This window comes from Rhamphochromis sp. 'chilingali' (assembly GCF_963969265.1).
Source record: "Rhamphochromis sp. 'chilingali' genome assembly, chromosome: 10".
Taxonomy (NCBI): Eukaryota; Metazoa; Chordata; class Actinopteri; order Cichliformes; family Cichlidae; genus Rhamphochromis; species Rhamphochromis sp. 'chilingali'.
Window position 1 is genome coordinate 27,829,674 of NC_137937.1, and position 16,579 is coordinate 27,846,252.

The 16,579-nt window shown below is 37.6% G+C and overlaps 1 protein-coding gene across 9 annotated transcripts in view; it reads left to right on the top strand.

Moving 5' to 3' along the window:
• The first annotated feature begins 2,558 nt into the window (after positions 1-2,558).
• gpat2 (glycerol-3-phosphate acyltransferase 2, mitochondrial) overlaps positions 2,559-16,579 on the top strand; it is a 190,590-nt gene continuing 176,569 nt past the window's right edge. For 5 of the 9 annotated variants that reach the window (XM_080893742.1, XM_080893739.1, XM_080893746.1 and 2 more), the window contains exons 1-2: positions 2,559-2,693; positions 11,053-11,118. The gene's annotated coding sequence lies outside the window, so the exon portion shown is untranslated. The remainder of the gene's footprint in view (positions 2,694-11,052; positions 11,119-16,579) is intronic. The other 4 variants (XM_080893743.1, XM_080893744.1, XM_080893741.1 and 1 more) reach the window with 1 other exon arrangement.

Genomic DNA, 16,579 nt, shown 5'->3' on the forward strand with positions numbered 1-16,579 from the left:
TCCCACATATTGTGATTTATTATGCTCTGATGCATCCATTCGGCTGGCGTTTCTTTAATTATGTTTGTGAGGGCTATGGTATGTTGTGTACTGTCCCGTTGAGGCTTTTAAGATGGAGAAGGAAAGGAAACACCTGTGCCTCATCTGAAAGACTCTTCAGGAGAAGCTCCTATCCAGCATGTTTTCTTTCATTACCAGCATTGGATTTTTATGTCACATATGAAATAGGCATGACTTTGGACCTTTGGGGCTCACTCCAGGTGATTTCACTGATTTACATGGCTTCACCTGGAGAGGTGAACTAATCAGTGAAATTACCTTGGAAGAATAGCAAATCCATCAGTCCTGCATCAATACTTCTGTGCCTAGATACAATGGAGAAAAATTTCCCCCCAGATGTCTAGAAAATAAGTATTTCCTCAAAAGATGGATCAAAAAGAGGTTTGAGATGCACTGAGTGCTTGGTGTTACACGCACAATCAAGTGTGCAGCTCTTCATTTCCCCATCTGTTAAAACTGGCTCAGTAAAACACTACAGCACTCACTGAGTCTCAATGATTACCATTCAGCCAAGATAAAATCTATTGCATTTCATATTGGCAGTTCTTTATTTTTATGTTGGTTTGGCTCCTTAGCTTTGGCAATACTTGAGATAAGTGAACACTGAAAATTTTTTATCTGACTTGACCTTTCCTTCTTTTGACCTCTCCCGTATATGGTGTACAGTTTATCTGCATTGCCATGATAATCTGCTTTTTTGAAGCAGCCAGATCACAGAGGCTGCAGAACTTGGAAAGACTCTGGCCTGCATTAGGTTTAAACACAAATCAGGTGTAGTTGGACTAATATTTGTTGAGAATTGGTTAACTGGAATAATAAAAATAATGAATAATATGACAGCACACTCAGTGTCTTTCACATGCACACAGGTATACACACTAGCCAGCCATTTTACACCATACTTGTAATGGGTTGGACCCCTTTTGCATCCATGGCACAGATTTGAAAAGCTGCTGGAAACTCTGGAATTTCTGGAGAGAGATCCAACCACATCCCATAGGTGATCTGTTGGGTTTGGGATCTGGTGATTGTAAAGGGTGGTTGGGTACAGTTTTTGTGACATGATGTGTTATCCTGCTGGAAGTGGCCATCAGAAGATGCGTAGGCTGTGGTCATAGACATGATCAACAACAATACTCATGTAGATAGTAGATGTTGGCATTTAAACCGTGCATGTTTAAGGGGGCCCAAAGTATGCCAGGAAAATGTCCTTCTTACCATTAAACCACCACCAGCAGCCTGAAGTGTTGATAGACAGGATGGCTCAAATGCTTTCATGTTGTTTACACTAACATTGAGATGTTGAGGTAGTAACTGACCTCGGGCATCAACTGCTCACTGGATATTTTCTTTTTCCAGCCACTCAGTAAATCCTAGACTTTAATCTTAAGTTGTGTAGACCAGTAAAACTCTTCTTTCTACTAGCCAGTGTTCTGGTAGGTAACAGGAGGCTAACAGGGGTTATAGGGACTGTTCTGCCATTAAATTGTTTATCTAACATTCAATTATGGTATAATATGAATGGCCATAGGGGCAGGAAAATCTGTAAAAACACATTAAAATACAGTTAAAAGTCTAAATGTTCACATTTTCTGAAGATGTCTGATGAGCCACATAAAAGTCTTTGCCGGGGCCCCGGGCCTCATGTTTGACATTCCTGCAGTACATCAGCATTCTGAAATACTTAGAAAACTCCTCTGGCACCAACAATTGTCTCACATTGAAAGTCACCTAAATCACCTTTCTTCCTTTTTCTGTTCCCTTCCTTCTTCTTCTTCTTCTTCTTCTTCTTATTATTATTATTATTATTAGTATTATTATTATCTGCTATCACTCTCATCAGTACAGCTCTGATTTGAAAACGGTTATTAATTAAGTAACTTCTGTCGGTGCTGTGCTTTTGGAAACCGAATTTCCCAGAGGAACCCACCCGAGGGATTAATAAAGTTTTATCTTATCTTATCTTATCTTATCTTAATTATTAATATTCTGTTTTTCTTATGTTTTGCTTGATTGTTTGTGGGTTTTTTAAACATTTTTTATTATTTTAACATGTTCAAAATAAAGCTGCATAATGAAAAAGTATAAATACAACATAAAAATTAACTAATGAATAAAAGCCCCAGGTCTCTTTAATTCTTTTCATTTATTGCATATTTATTACTTTTTACTTTCTCCCCAAATTTTTGGGATACTTATTTTATTTATGTATTTAATTTTATCTTGTTGAATGAGAGAATTTTATATAATTTATAAAACCGAATTTTATTCAATTAGAAATAAGAAGTTTGTTGCATAGTATAAACCACCTGTATTTATGTATGTGTATGTGATAATAAAACTACCGCTGCTTCTGAAATATAAATTATTATACATTATAAAGATAATGTATAAAGGATCGTTTCCAACACCTTGTTGAATCTATTCCAATATTATTATATTGCAGGTATATAACATTGTCACAAACAGCAAGGAGATTACACTATTCCATTTCCGGTAGACATCTTTGAACGTGAGTTAGACCAGCTGCACTTTTCTTAAAAGCTCAGTTATTTTTCTACGGTCTCGATTTTGCTGTATTTTTGGAGGGGAGTGGGGTTTTTGTGGATACAGGAAACGTGTTAAAAACTCCGGTGAGTTATTTTTTAAGCACACTGTTGTGGATTTTAAACGCTTACCTCAGAAAAAAACAGATGCTGTGATGTTCATTGATTGCGCACGCGGGGCTGCTAGCTTCTGAGCTATCTGTGCGCACAGGTGCTGTGGAGCACTTCATGAGGCAGGTGAGCAGATGTGAGAACAAGTTGATCCACAGGACTTTTGATATTTGCCCAAAGCTTATTTAATTGGCACTTTTTTGCTCTGCAGCTGTAAAGATAAAACACTCCAGGGGCTGCTGTGTTTGTTTTGGGATGGTAAATATCAGAAACGGGCTGCATATGGTGAATCACGAGCCCAGTCATCTTTATCTGCTCAGTCGGTAAGGCCAAGTTAGCTAACAGCTAACGAGCCTGCTCAGTCTGCTGTAAATCTAGGGATAGCGTTTTGATTACTGTTAATTGCCCTGGGTAGCCAAAAGACTTTCTTAGAAGAAGTATGTATCTCAAGTGCTTTGCAGTGTTTACAGGTGTTGTTATGCTGGGATAAATGATTTTGCCCATTTTTTTTGTTTTTGCTGACAGTGCTGGTTAATGTTTAAATAATAATCACATCTTTTTCACCCTCTAGTAAGATTTTTATTTTTAATTTTTTGGTATATGCTGCATTTAAAGTAGAAATGGCAAAAGCCCACAAGGCCAAATAAATATCTAAAATACAGTTGAATTCACAACTGTAAATGCTTTTTTTCTGTTGGTGTCTAAGCAGTAGGAAAACAAAGTGTTTTTTTAATTCAAATATTTTAAATGTCAGCATTTTGGATCCATTTAAACAGATTATATTGCAGTACATCAAATATTTGGATTAGGTTAATTAACTGGGCACTCATAAAAATACTGAAATAGAGGCTACAGCAAGTAATATGGTTAGTGAGACTTGCTATGATATATGGTTTGGAGATAGTGATGCTGACAAAAAGACAGCAGGCAGTGCTGGAGGTGGAAGAGGTGAAGATGCTAAGATTTTCACCAGGAGTGACCAGCATGACAGGATTAGAAGTGCATCAGAGGGACACCTCCGATCGAGGAGTTTGAAGACAAAGTTAGAGAGACAAGGTTGAGATGGTTTGGACATGAGTAGAGGAAGGATAGTGGATATACTTGACAAAGGATGTTGAATACGGAGCTACCAGGCAGGGGAAAAATACGAAGATATCAGAGGAGGTTCATGGATGTACAGAGGACTGGTGTGACAGAGGCGAGTGCTATGGACAGGGTGAGACACATTCAGATGGGCGCCGCAGAGATATTTATAAAAGTTTTGCATTCATTTCTTCTTTCTCTTTCATTTGATGTATTTTGGCATTTTTTTTAATACTGCAAGTTTTGTAAATTTTGTAAAAGTGATTATTGATATTATTACCACATTTAAGAAAAGGCCTATGCACTTTTTTCTGACATTCTGCCTTGGCTATTATGTGGCTGTAGTTTAATCATAAAAAAAACAACAACATTGTGCTTTAGTCAGAGCCTACACGTCATTACATGAAATTTCAGTAATTATTTTAACATAATGATTTTGAAAATGACCCCAATTATCTGCACTAACTCTCAAGTAGTGACATAATCTCAGTGTTGAAGCAAACAAAGTGCATGTTAGTAGTAGTGATATGATGGAAGTGATGCAGAATTTAAGAACTAGCAGTGACAAATATATTTTGTCTCCAAAAGCGGTCTGTTTTATTCATTACAAAAATTTGAACCAGATCACAAAGCTCCACTAAAAATCTTTGTCAATAATCATGTGAAGACAAGTTTGACAAGCCAGCAAGAAGTAGATATTCAGAAATGTTCTTTATGATCGGTTTAACAAGTCTGTTGGGATAATGTTGGAGAGAGTGCCCAAGTACAGGACTCAAAGGCTGTTGGTTCATGCAATGTTCATTGCTGATGCCAAAAAAAACGGAGCACTGAGTTTCAACGGGCAAGTAAACAAAAACAGGAACCCACAAAAAGGGCAGAAAAGACACATGGAACTTAAAAGCAAAGAAAAAGATGAGGCTATATATCCACCATTTGGGGTGACTGGACTAAGGCTTGAAAGACATACAGGTGCAAAGAGTTAGACGAAGGTAAATGTATTGAGGGTGCAGCAAAGCAGGAAATAACATTAATTCTGGATGGAAGAGAACATTAACCTTCAAAGGAAATGAGGAGTAACTAAAGATAGGAGAGAAGAAGGTAAAAATTAAAACTGGAAAATATAAGAACTGAAAAACAATAAGTGTGTTACAGACACCCAGGACCACAACAACATTGGCAGTTACGGTATATCCATATTTTGTTGAACAAAGACACAATTTCTTTAATTTTGCTGCTGTACACAACCTCAGTGGATTTTAAATCCGTCAATATGAGATTAGAGCTGGGCGATAGAACGATAACGATATGTATCGCGATATAACTTTTACTCGATAGAGAAATTAAGCTATCGCGATAGACCTCGCCGCTCTTGTCCTCAAAGAAAAAAAAAAAAAAGGTCAGCCAATCCAAATTAAGTAGCGCAGAGCCGAACCAATCACAGCCGCAGCGTCACGTCGCGTGGCTTGTTACGTACAGCACAAGTGCCAAGCCGCACGTGTGTTTGTTTGGGAAGTAGCCAGCGGGTAATGGAGGAAATGAGTGTGCCGACTAGAAAAATCAACCGAGCGTGACCGAAGAGAAAACAGATGATGGTTCCAATGCCGGAGAGATTGTCAAACGGAAGAGCCATAGAAGTTCCGTAGTGTGAAGGTATTTCGGCTATTTCAAGTCTGACAAAAAACAGAGTAGCGTGCACTGTAAATTGTGCCGAAAGCAAGTCTGGAAATACAATAAACTGGAGCATGCGTCACACTGTGCGCCACGTTATTGTTTCGGTGAAATGAATTTCTACAATACTGTTACTGTTAATTCTACTCTCTGCAGTGTTTAAATGCTTACATATACACACAGTTACTGTCCGTCCACACATACGACTCGGTTCTGCTTCTATGCCCCAGCTTTGTTTACTTTTTCCCACCGAGGCTTCTAGACTTCTGATTGGCCAACATTTCTGCACGGTTAGGAATCTAGCGCCACCTGCTGCTTTGGCATGTTCATAGCAGCGTTTTCCTTCATTTCTGCCTTTATGTGTGGACGGGATTATTTTTTAAAACGAAAACGGAAAATCTCAGTTTTCAAAAATACCCGTGTACGTGTGGACGTAGCCTCAGTCTCTGACTGGAAGCGCTAATTCGTCATTCGGCTTTTGTCAGACTAAAGTAACTGTTAAAACTGTTTGAAAAGCTCAGCTATACAACAAGGAGAGATTGAGAATTTCCTTTTAGTTCTCAGTTTATTTGATATTGACAAAAGTTAGTCAGTTTTGTCTGTTCTTCTGTAAAACAAACTAAGATTTATTTTTAGAATTAATATTTTGTTTCTAAGTGGAATTGACAATTTAGTCTGTTTCGTTTGTTCTATTTTGAAACTTAAACGCTTTAGCGGCTGCCTTTTGTGTAGTTTGCAATATTTGCCTTTATCTATCTGAAAAAGTCTCATGTTCCATAAGTACATCTACCCTGTTGAACTTATTATGGGAAATAAATATTTAAATAAAAACAAGCTGCTGATTATTTCACATTTTACTTGTGAGCAACGGCACATTTAAATCTTACAAATATAGTTATTTGGCTTATATCGTGATAGATATCGTTATCGCCTGAAATGAAAAAAACATATCGTGATATGAAAAAATCTCATATCGCCCAGCTCTATATGAGATTGAGATGCGGACATTCAGCTTTAACTCGAGGGCTTTTACTGCAGCTGCTTTCAGTTGGTTCTTCTTTGGAAGTCCTTTTGCTTTTAGTTTTGTATTTCATGACTGAGAAGCTGCTATATTAGTTTGAGCTCAGGTGTCTGAGTTGGCCATACTGAAGAGCACCCCATTGCTTTGTCCTGAGAATCTCTTGGGTTATGGCTGTGCGATATGACCAAAATCTCATATCCCAATATAAGACATATCATCCTGATAACAATATATATCCCACAATAGTGCATTTTCTGTAAATTCTGTGAATCTCGGGCAACAAATAATAGTACATACGGTTATGGGGTAAGATTCAAAATAAAACAAAATTGTCCATAAAAGAAAAACGACTTCTTCCACCTCGTACGATTAGCTTAGCTTTTGTGGGCTAAATAACAGCCATTTCTCCCACCTTTTCTCTCCCACCTCTTTTTGAAGTGTTATTGCATATGTCAGCTGTTCATAAGCATGTAGATTTTTAACAGTGTGTCTGAACAAGGTGTTCGTGGGTCGGTTGCTCTGGGGCCAGCACTCAGTGATGGCTTTTTTGCTGGCTTCTTTCCGCCTATCTTTTTGTCTGTGTGAATTATTTCATTTGGAAAGTGTCCAAGATAGTGTCCTGTTCTTGAGTGAGTCCAGCAGTTTGCACCTTTTTGTAAACTCTCTGTATTTACATTTATGAAGATGTCTCTTGATTGTAGACCCTGACTTCTTGAGAGTGTCCTTGAGAGGGTAAAATATTATGATTTTTTTTTCTCTTAACCATGGAAAGAATTCTGTCATGGTGTACAGCAGACAAAATACGTCTTTCTGAAAGTGGAACAACATTTAATTTATTCCTTTGTTATGTTCTGCCGTGTGCAGCTACCAAAACTCCCATAGAGGTTCATTATCTTGTTAATAGTGTTAGCTCCTCTTTGTGTATGATGCTGGCTTGTGGGCTTCTCTGAGAAAGAAACAAATCATATAGGTTTGGCTTCCTAGTATAACTCATAAACGTACACCTTGAAGCAAATGATTCATAAGCTGGAGAGAAAATGGAGTGGGGAAAGGAAAATTTTCTGCTCCATTAAAAAAAGCTAGGACATGTTACTGGGAACAACCCCCAGTGTTTTTTCAGCACTGCAACTGGGCTGACAAAGAAACAGAGTTTGGTTAAGCCACTTTAAGTAGACATTACTTGATGAACTTATTTACAAATAATATTGTAACTGCAAACTACCAACCCACAAATAAAGCTGTCAGATAAACAAATAAAGCAAATAAATAAGAATAAATTTAAATAACAATAATCAAATCAAAATAATTCACGGCTGTCCCACCAACTTATGATTAAGTAGAGCAACTTCAGTAACTGCTGATATTATTTAAGACTCTTTCTCTCCAGTCAGTTTTTCTATACTAACTTCATTAATTCTTCCTCCAGTGCAGATTCAACGTGTCTACCAAACCCTGTTCCTACTAGACTGTTCAAATAAGACATAATTAATGGTAAGACTTAAGTTTTAAATATGATAATTTTATCTCAATTAAGAGGATATGTTGAGACATTCCCTAATCTACTGCTGCTACACACCCACTCCGACACACAATGAATAAGCAGTGCAGATTCAAACTTTAGAGTTAGTTAAACTTGCACACAAAAACGATCAAATTCAGTACAAGGACACACAAATACAGAGCCAAGATTAAACCTTAGGGCGTCTCTTTAAGTAAGAGTTCAATTATCAGAGCACCAATCAACTGATAAACAGTGGACATTAGGTTTGCTTCTAGAACAGCTTAATTACTATAAACTCGACTAAATTCAGCATCATTATACAGAGAGCTATCACAGCCTCCTCTGTCCAGGTCAGGTATCTATGCAGTCAGAGCATTACTTGCCTTTGAGATCCAGCCGAGGTTGATCAAAGTAACTGAGCTCACCTACATGTATGTGGGTGTACAGAGCTTTGAAAATGCTGGAATATAAAAAAAAAAAAATGTCCGCTCTAGAAGCACAGTGTGCCTTTATTATATGGCTACTGCTAACCCCAAATGATAGTGAAAGTTATTCTCATTATGATTTAATGTTATGTGAAATTATTATATTTATAGCACATATAATTGCAGTTTATTCTTGCATGGATTTTCTTTTTGGATTTGTTTAGTGGAAAGATAGTCCCGCTCTCTGGCTGGAGACTCCTGCAGGACTCAGTCCCATAAATCTGTAGATATACATTTACTTCGTGTGTGCAGAATTACTGGGAGCATAAATCCCTGTGATAAGCTTCCTCCCCGATGGCCTGTGCTGCTGCTTTTTTAAGGAGATTGTTTTTCAAAAATGCTGACACATGACAGGGTACAGTGGTATTACCAGATAGAACAAAATATTAGCCTCAGAAATACAATACTTGCAGGAAGGATTTCTAACCATTCATCATATTTCTGTATGGTTTTAAATAAGATTGTGTGGGATGAGCGCAAACAGGCAGATGTATTGATATCGTAACTGTAGTCTCAGCACTATATTAGCATGCCAATAGCAATCAGTTGATGTGATGTTCCACCTGAACTTATTACCATTACTGTTAATATTATTATTATTGTTGTACCCACTGTCTGAAGAAAGAAGAAGAAAAAAAAAACCTATTGGAGGATAGTAGATAAATAACATTCGTACTCTTAGAGACTCGTTCAATAAAAATCTGACATCAGTGCAACAATATACTCCTTTCTGTTGCAGAACTTCAATTTTACTCTGCAGTGAAGATTAGTATCTGAAGAGGCCCCGTAACTTTCAGTAGTTTTTCAAAATATTTTATAATAAGAATTTGATTTTTATGCTGTCTGCATCAGATTGCACGTTTCTCTACTGATTGACAAACTAAACGATATCACGATACGGCTTGGCTCAGGTTGATAAACTAAAAATTAATTTTTCTGAAAAGGTGACTTCATGGGAATTTTTAAAAGTGATAAACAATGCTGTGATCAAAGTTAGATTTGGTCACAGATTTGATGTCATATTCTATCTCAAACTATAAAATGGTAAATGGACTGGTTCTTATATAGCGCTTTTCTACTCTTCTGAGCACTCAAAGCGCTTTACACAACTTGTGCATTCATCCATTCACACCCATTCGCACAAGCACATTGTTCTAGGTGCTTTCTAAGTAACATTCACACACATTCATACTCCGATGGATGCATCGGAGAGCAATTTGGGGTTAATATCTTGCCCAAGGATATTTGGCATGCAGACTGGGGGAAGCCAGGATTCAAACCACCAACCTTCCGATCAGTAGATGACCTGCTCTACCGCCTGAGCTACAGCCACCCAAGGACATAATCAAAAGAGATAATAAAATGCGCATTTAGATAGAATATGGATTACTTCAGCAGACTTGGCAGTGCTTTTGACATACCATCTTTAATAATTTTACATTATTAAATAAACTGGCAGATGCATCTGCAGCTGTCTGGCTTATTATGAGCATTTAAGACTAAATTTAGTCATTTGGAAATGGAATCACAAGTGTTTTCTGCACGAATATCCAGACAAACATAAAACTTTAATTGATTTTAGAAGAATACTACTTGCAGCCTTCTTGCTATGCATATTAGGGTAAAGGAAAAATGAAAAAAAATAAAGTGAGACAGTTTTCACCCTCTGACTGGGACTACGTGAGGGAAGCCTATATGTGTGTCATCTTACATGAGCTGATCCACATTTCAAGTGGCTGCATGTGTACAGGGCTGTTCAGCGACAGTTGGTAATGAATTGGATTACCTTCATTAAAACAGTAATGTCCAGCTGTATACAGTTTGCATATATCATGGTAAAAAGAATATAGTGTTCGTTCACTGCAATCAATTGAGCTCTTAGTCAGAGGATTTCTCTTCCTCTCACATCTTATCCCTCTCCTGTCTCATTTGTCTTCACTCACTGCATTGATGTCTTCCTATTACCACTGATTTGACTTGTCTGTTAGTGAATACCTAATCACAGTGAAGATGCCACGCTTTCATTCCTTGAAGGCTTTCTCCTTTGCTCTCATTTCATCGTTGGGGTGACAACTGTTCCTTGCTGGAAGGGGAGATGTGCCACATTCAGTTTACACAGCCATAAAAGAAGCCTGTGCGTGGCATGACCTGCTTTGCACACCTGCCTACACACAGACGCCCATGCGCATGCATGTATTGTTTGAAATGTAATGTTAAAGGATTTCTTTATGCACCCAAGGACAGTTCTGTAGGTAGCTTTGGGGGTGCCTTCGGGGTTGATCTCAAGGTCTTGGTCAGCAGTGCATAGCTATGCTATGGAAAAATGTATGAATAAGTGATGTAGTGCTGTCCTGTCTAGAAAATTCATTTTAACCTTATCTCTTCACTAACTCAGTCTTGGTGTCACTTAATTATGGGTAAAGTTAAAGCTTTTCTTTCTGGCTCATGTCGCTAAGAAACATATTTTGTAGTGATAATTTGACAGTACCAAGACTTTGTGTCATATTTGTTGATATTTTTTTAAATTTGATCTCATCTTACTTAATGGTCCTAACAAGTATTTTTGATTCTTTCAAGACAGCGCTGAGCGTCCATTCTCCAGTGGTCTTCACCTGACAAACCCTGTTGCCGCTTCAGCTTAAGGTAGGACAGATTCTGTCTTTGCCATCATAGTCTTATGAATATGTTGGCACATTTGAGTCCATTGTTTTAAGTCACTTCCAGTAAATAAGATAACCTTTATTAGTCCCACACGTGGGAAATTTGTTGCTCTGGAGGGTCAGCTGTCTTTGAGATGTTAATGTCTTGGTCAGTGATCTGAAACTGTTCTGAATAGGTAACTTAGTTGCCATGTTAAAAGTGACCATAGCAACAGGAAGTTGTGGTCACTATTACAAGTATTTTTGTTAACAGTGGCAAAAAGAAATGTTGTTTGAACTTTGAATGTGGTGTTTCGAGAGGAATTTAAAATAAATGAAAGTTCTCTGATCAAAAATAAATTGTTATCATATAGAAAAGATGTCTTTGTAAAAAAAGAAAGTTTTGCAACTTTTTGACACCCCTCATACATATTTTATAGCAAAACAAAATTGGCCAGCCATACTCGGTAAACACTATGATACATTCAAAATTTATCTTTGCATCTCAAAGCCTGTGCATGTCTACTCCTATTTTAAATGCAGTAGTGCTACAAAAGAGCATGAATATGGCTCAAGTCTTAGGATTTTTTTTTTTTTAAAGAAAAGGACACAAACTTTTTTTTTTAATTTAACAAGTTGTATCTCGTGTTTATGTGTTGCTCTGCACAGCACTACAGAGGTGCAGCAGTTATCTCCGTCTCCTCACAACAAGAACGTCTTGGTGTCTAATCCACAAGCTGGCTGGAGTCTTTGTCTGTAGAGCTTGCATGTTCTCCCTGTGCCTGTGTAGGTTTTTTCTTGGTACTCTGGCTTCCTCCTATAGTCCAAACACATACATGTTAGGTTAATTGGTGACTAAACTTGCCTGTTGGTGTGAATGGTTGTCTGTCTTTCAGTTTTAACAGTCCAGGTTGTACCTTGCTTCTAGGATAGATTACAGCCCTCCTGTGACCCTGAACTGAAAAGGCAGTTAAGAAGATAGATGGATAGATTTTTTTTTAATGCTTTATTTTTGGAAGTGTGGTTAGTGAGTGTGCTAAGTTCTGTTCAGCCTGAGATCAATCATTTGTAACACAAAGATGAAAAAAAAAGATGTCAAGAGTAAGAAAAATAAATGACCGGAATAATAAACATGGGGAAGGTGTTGGTAACAGATAGGGCTGGGCCATATTATACCGTTCACGGTAATACCGGTATAATGTTAGGCAACGATAGGAAAATGAAATATCGCGATAGAATGGGAGTAAAACGCGCATGCGCAGTGCCTTTGTTTTCATACGCACATGGCCGATTGTTGAGTGAAACAGATGAACCAGAATTGGTTTGTAAAAATGGTGCAACTTCAGTGATGTGGAACTGGTTTGGTGTTTGTCCGTCAGATACATGACAAAGCACATTTTTTTGCAGAACATGCAAGCGGTCGTCGTTATTGTCGGACTAAGATGCTCTTAAATCTGGGAGTAATCTGGGTCCTAAACTCCGTATGCTTCAGGTCAAACAACACTGCAGCATCACTTAGAGTTAAAAACTGTCTAAATTCTTTCATCTTTAATAAAACGATCAGCATTGCTGCTTTACCAGGTGTAACTATAAAGTTTAACTTCCAGGCATCCATGAAAACAAAAGTTATTACATTTAACGGAGTTAGAAGTTAGCAGGAAGCTAGCGGAAGCTAGCGGAAGTTAGCTCGCTAGTTTCGCTAGCATGTTCTGACTGAGAGACTGAGAGATTTCTGAAAAAAATCAAACGTACAGCTCTGCTATCACTTCCAACATAAATGAAGACAGGAAACTAAACAGAGGTGACGTTTGTAGGGTTACTGAAGTTGGGCTAGCTGGTATATAATGATGTGCTACGTGATCGCTAGCGACACAGCTATGTTAGCATAACATAAACAGTGAAGCTGGAGGACGAACACTAACACTTTTCCACTTATAAAAGTTAACGTGAAGGTTCTTCATGGTTAGAGACAAATGCAATCGCATGGCAGGATGCTGTAAACGGACCAAACTTCAGTCAGGAGAACAACTGAGATAATCCATCCACAATACGAGGTTAGTCATTAATATACTGCAACAACATGGGAATAGAGCAGCTGCCAGAGAATTCAACATTAATGAATCAATGGTACAGAAGTGGAGGAAGCAAGAAGAATGAGTTTAATAAAGTTTGATTTATCTGACTGCTTTGTTTCGCTTAATGTGTCTTATAATCCCGTGCACCTTATGGTGCGAAAAATGCGTACTGCACACTGCAGTTTAATGTTGCAAAGCACCTCTTTTTAACTTCAGTGGATATTATACATGGTTATGCTCAGGATATGTCAGCCCATTTCTACTGGAAATGCCTTTTGGTTAAACTTTCAGCAAGGAATTTGCATTTGCACTGTTACATTTTTATAAAGCTTTAATGTACATAAAAACCAGCTTCTTGTTTAAGTGAAAATAAATGGAAGGTTGTCTTTTTGCGCTAGTAATGTTGTGCAGTTGTATTTTGTCTCGCATCAATTATATCGTCAGTTATATCGTTATCGCAAATTTTCAAATATATATCGTGATAAATATTTTTGGCCATATCGCCCTGCTCTAGTAACAGACTTGTTAAATATTTGTGCGTCCGCTCAGAGTCACTGGCACTGGAGCGATATAAAGACAAATCACCATTCTGGACCTGGGCGAGAATATAGCCTATTTGATTTGCATTTGAGTTTTAGAAGTGTTGTGAAACTCGATCCATCTCTCCATTCTGCTCTGCTTTTTCACAGCATGTCATAGTAGGAGTGCAGCTAAGCGAGTTAGTGCAGATGTCTCTCTCGGGATTGTTTTCCAACTCCTGCTGCGGGATCCTTAAATGCTCCCTCGGACAACAAAAATATCTAATCTCTAGTGTTTCTGCCCCAGGGCCTCTTACCATTTGGGCCGACCTGAGAGGCCTGTGATGTATGTGCCTAAGAGCTAGGGCTGGGCAATATGGCCTAAAATCCATATTGCGGTATAATTTGAAGCATGTGCGGTAACGATATATATCATGATATATTCTTTTCTTCTGTATAACGTATTTTCCACACTATAAGGCACACTTAAAATCCTTTAATTTTCTCAAAAAACGAGAGTGTGCCTTATGTATGAATTCTGGTTGTGCTTACTGACTTGATTGATTGTCAGAGCATTACGGCTGCCATAGTGAGGAGCTTCGCAGAGTAATCTGGGTCCAAAACTCCATCCACTTCAGGTCCCAAAGTCAAATGAACACCGAGAGTTAAAAACGGTCTAAATTCTTCCATCTTTAATAAAATCATCAGCGTTGCTGCTTTACCAGGTGTAACAATTTAACATCCAGGCATCCATGAAAACAGAATTTATTAAATTTAACGGAGTTAGAAGTTAACAGGAAGTTAGCTCGCTAGTTTCCACCTAAACATTTCATACCATGTTCTGACAGAGATTTTTGAAACTAATTAAAACGTACAGCTTGCTATTATTATGAAAATAAGAACCAAGGTTCAAACGTACCAAAACTAAACTGAGACAAGCAAACCAGCTCTGGGGATTATATTGTAAGAGCAGTGTTTCATCTTAGCTTACATCTGTATGTTTGCACAAGGGTAAGCCTGACTTCCTTACACATATCAGAGCAGGATTTTCATAGTTACTAAAATTGAAGTTATATCAGATTTTTGGTTACTAAAGTAAAAAGTAAACTATATTATGTCTTTGTAAAACTAAAAAGAGAGACATACTTAAGAGATGTCTTTAGTTTCGGTCTTTTGTCAATTTGGTCAACACAATAAGTATTGTGTACAAGTATTGATACTTTTACACTGAATACTAATCAAACTACTGAAATTAAACAGATTAAAAACAATATTTAAAAACTGAAAATGCAAACTAACAAAATAAAACAAAACAAAGCTTTTATAAAACAAGTTTTAACAAATCAGTCAGTACAAACAGTGCTACTCCTTGACAGCTTCCCCTATGTAGCACAGACTGTTACACAGTGCTACTACGTTTTAGACATCACAGACATCACGTTGTCACAGAAAAGCCAGTTGATGTTTTAGACCACATAGCTGAATTCTTATATACTTTGGAAATGTTAATATCAGTCTCATTCTTCTAATAATATTTGTGTTTGAGGAAAGAAACAATAATGAGAGGATAAAGTTATGCACAAGTTTGTTAAATGGAAAATTAAATTAACAATTATTATTTTGTAAACATATTTCTTATTTTTACATTTTCATATTTTAAAGTATGTCATTAGTAGTAGTCATATCTACAGCAGACAAATAATTATTGGAAATTAATAACAGCCCCCGAAGTACTACTCATGTCTCAATTTTTCTTTTCTTAAAATTGTTATTAAATCTCAAGTCCCTGGCTCTTCAGTCTCTAACACTTCTAAATATTCTTACGGAGCTTATTGTACTTCTGTCCATTTTTGTCTCCAGTCAACTGACAAACTAACCTCATACCGTCTCTTATTTCTCCTGAGATGTCACTGACTTCTGAGCCACAGGAATAGGCTTGAGGGAGGCTTTTAATACTGTTGATCTCTTTTTACTTTTGTCCGTGTTTTGTGCTCTCCTGAAGCATATGCTCTCACACAAAGCCGGTATTCTCTCCCTTAACTGCGCATCGTGTCACACTTTTTCTTGCCAGGAGACAGAGGGTGGGCATCTACAGCCTTGTGGGTGTAAATGTATCTATAAGTATCTTTTTATCTTAACACCCAAACCACCACTTCCACCACGTGCGATCAGCCATCCCTCGTTCTGGCCAAACTTGTAAACAACTTTTCATCTGAACTCATGCTGGTGGTATAAAGGGCTCTTTTAAATTTAAAAAAAAAAAAAAAAAAAAAAAAAGAACAAAACTTTTGCTTCAGTTTCTTACTTTACTAGGTCATGTGTGGGGATTAGGATGGAGGGGGGAAAAACCCAAATTACAAAAACAGTTACTGAGAGTGTTCTAGATTGATCATATTATTCAAAAGGAAAAAAATGCATCGGTAAGTCTTGATGGTAATAAATAATATGTAATTCTGTCACACACACAAATATCCTAAATATCTTTTGTAGGCAAAAGAGAACTTAACATTGAAGTTTGCTGTTTGGTCATAGGCAGGGACCAGACTCTCATTAGCAGTGATGGTACTTGAGAGAGCCTCTTCCTAGTTGGACATAACGAGAAACATTTCACCACCGAGGAGTAGCAGCTTTACTTCACCCTATCTCTAAGACTGAGAACAGACGCAGTTCAGAGAAAGTCCATTACTGCTGTTTGTATCCTGAATCTAATTCTTTGGATCACTACCCACAGCTCCGGGCCATAGGTGAGTTTAACCTTGGGACTTCTCCTTTTCTGGCTTAAAGCCACACTTTAAGACCCAGAGAGGGTAATTCTGATACTAGCAGCTCCGCACTCTGCTTAATCAATAGAGTCACATCATCTGCAAAAAGA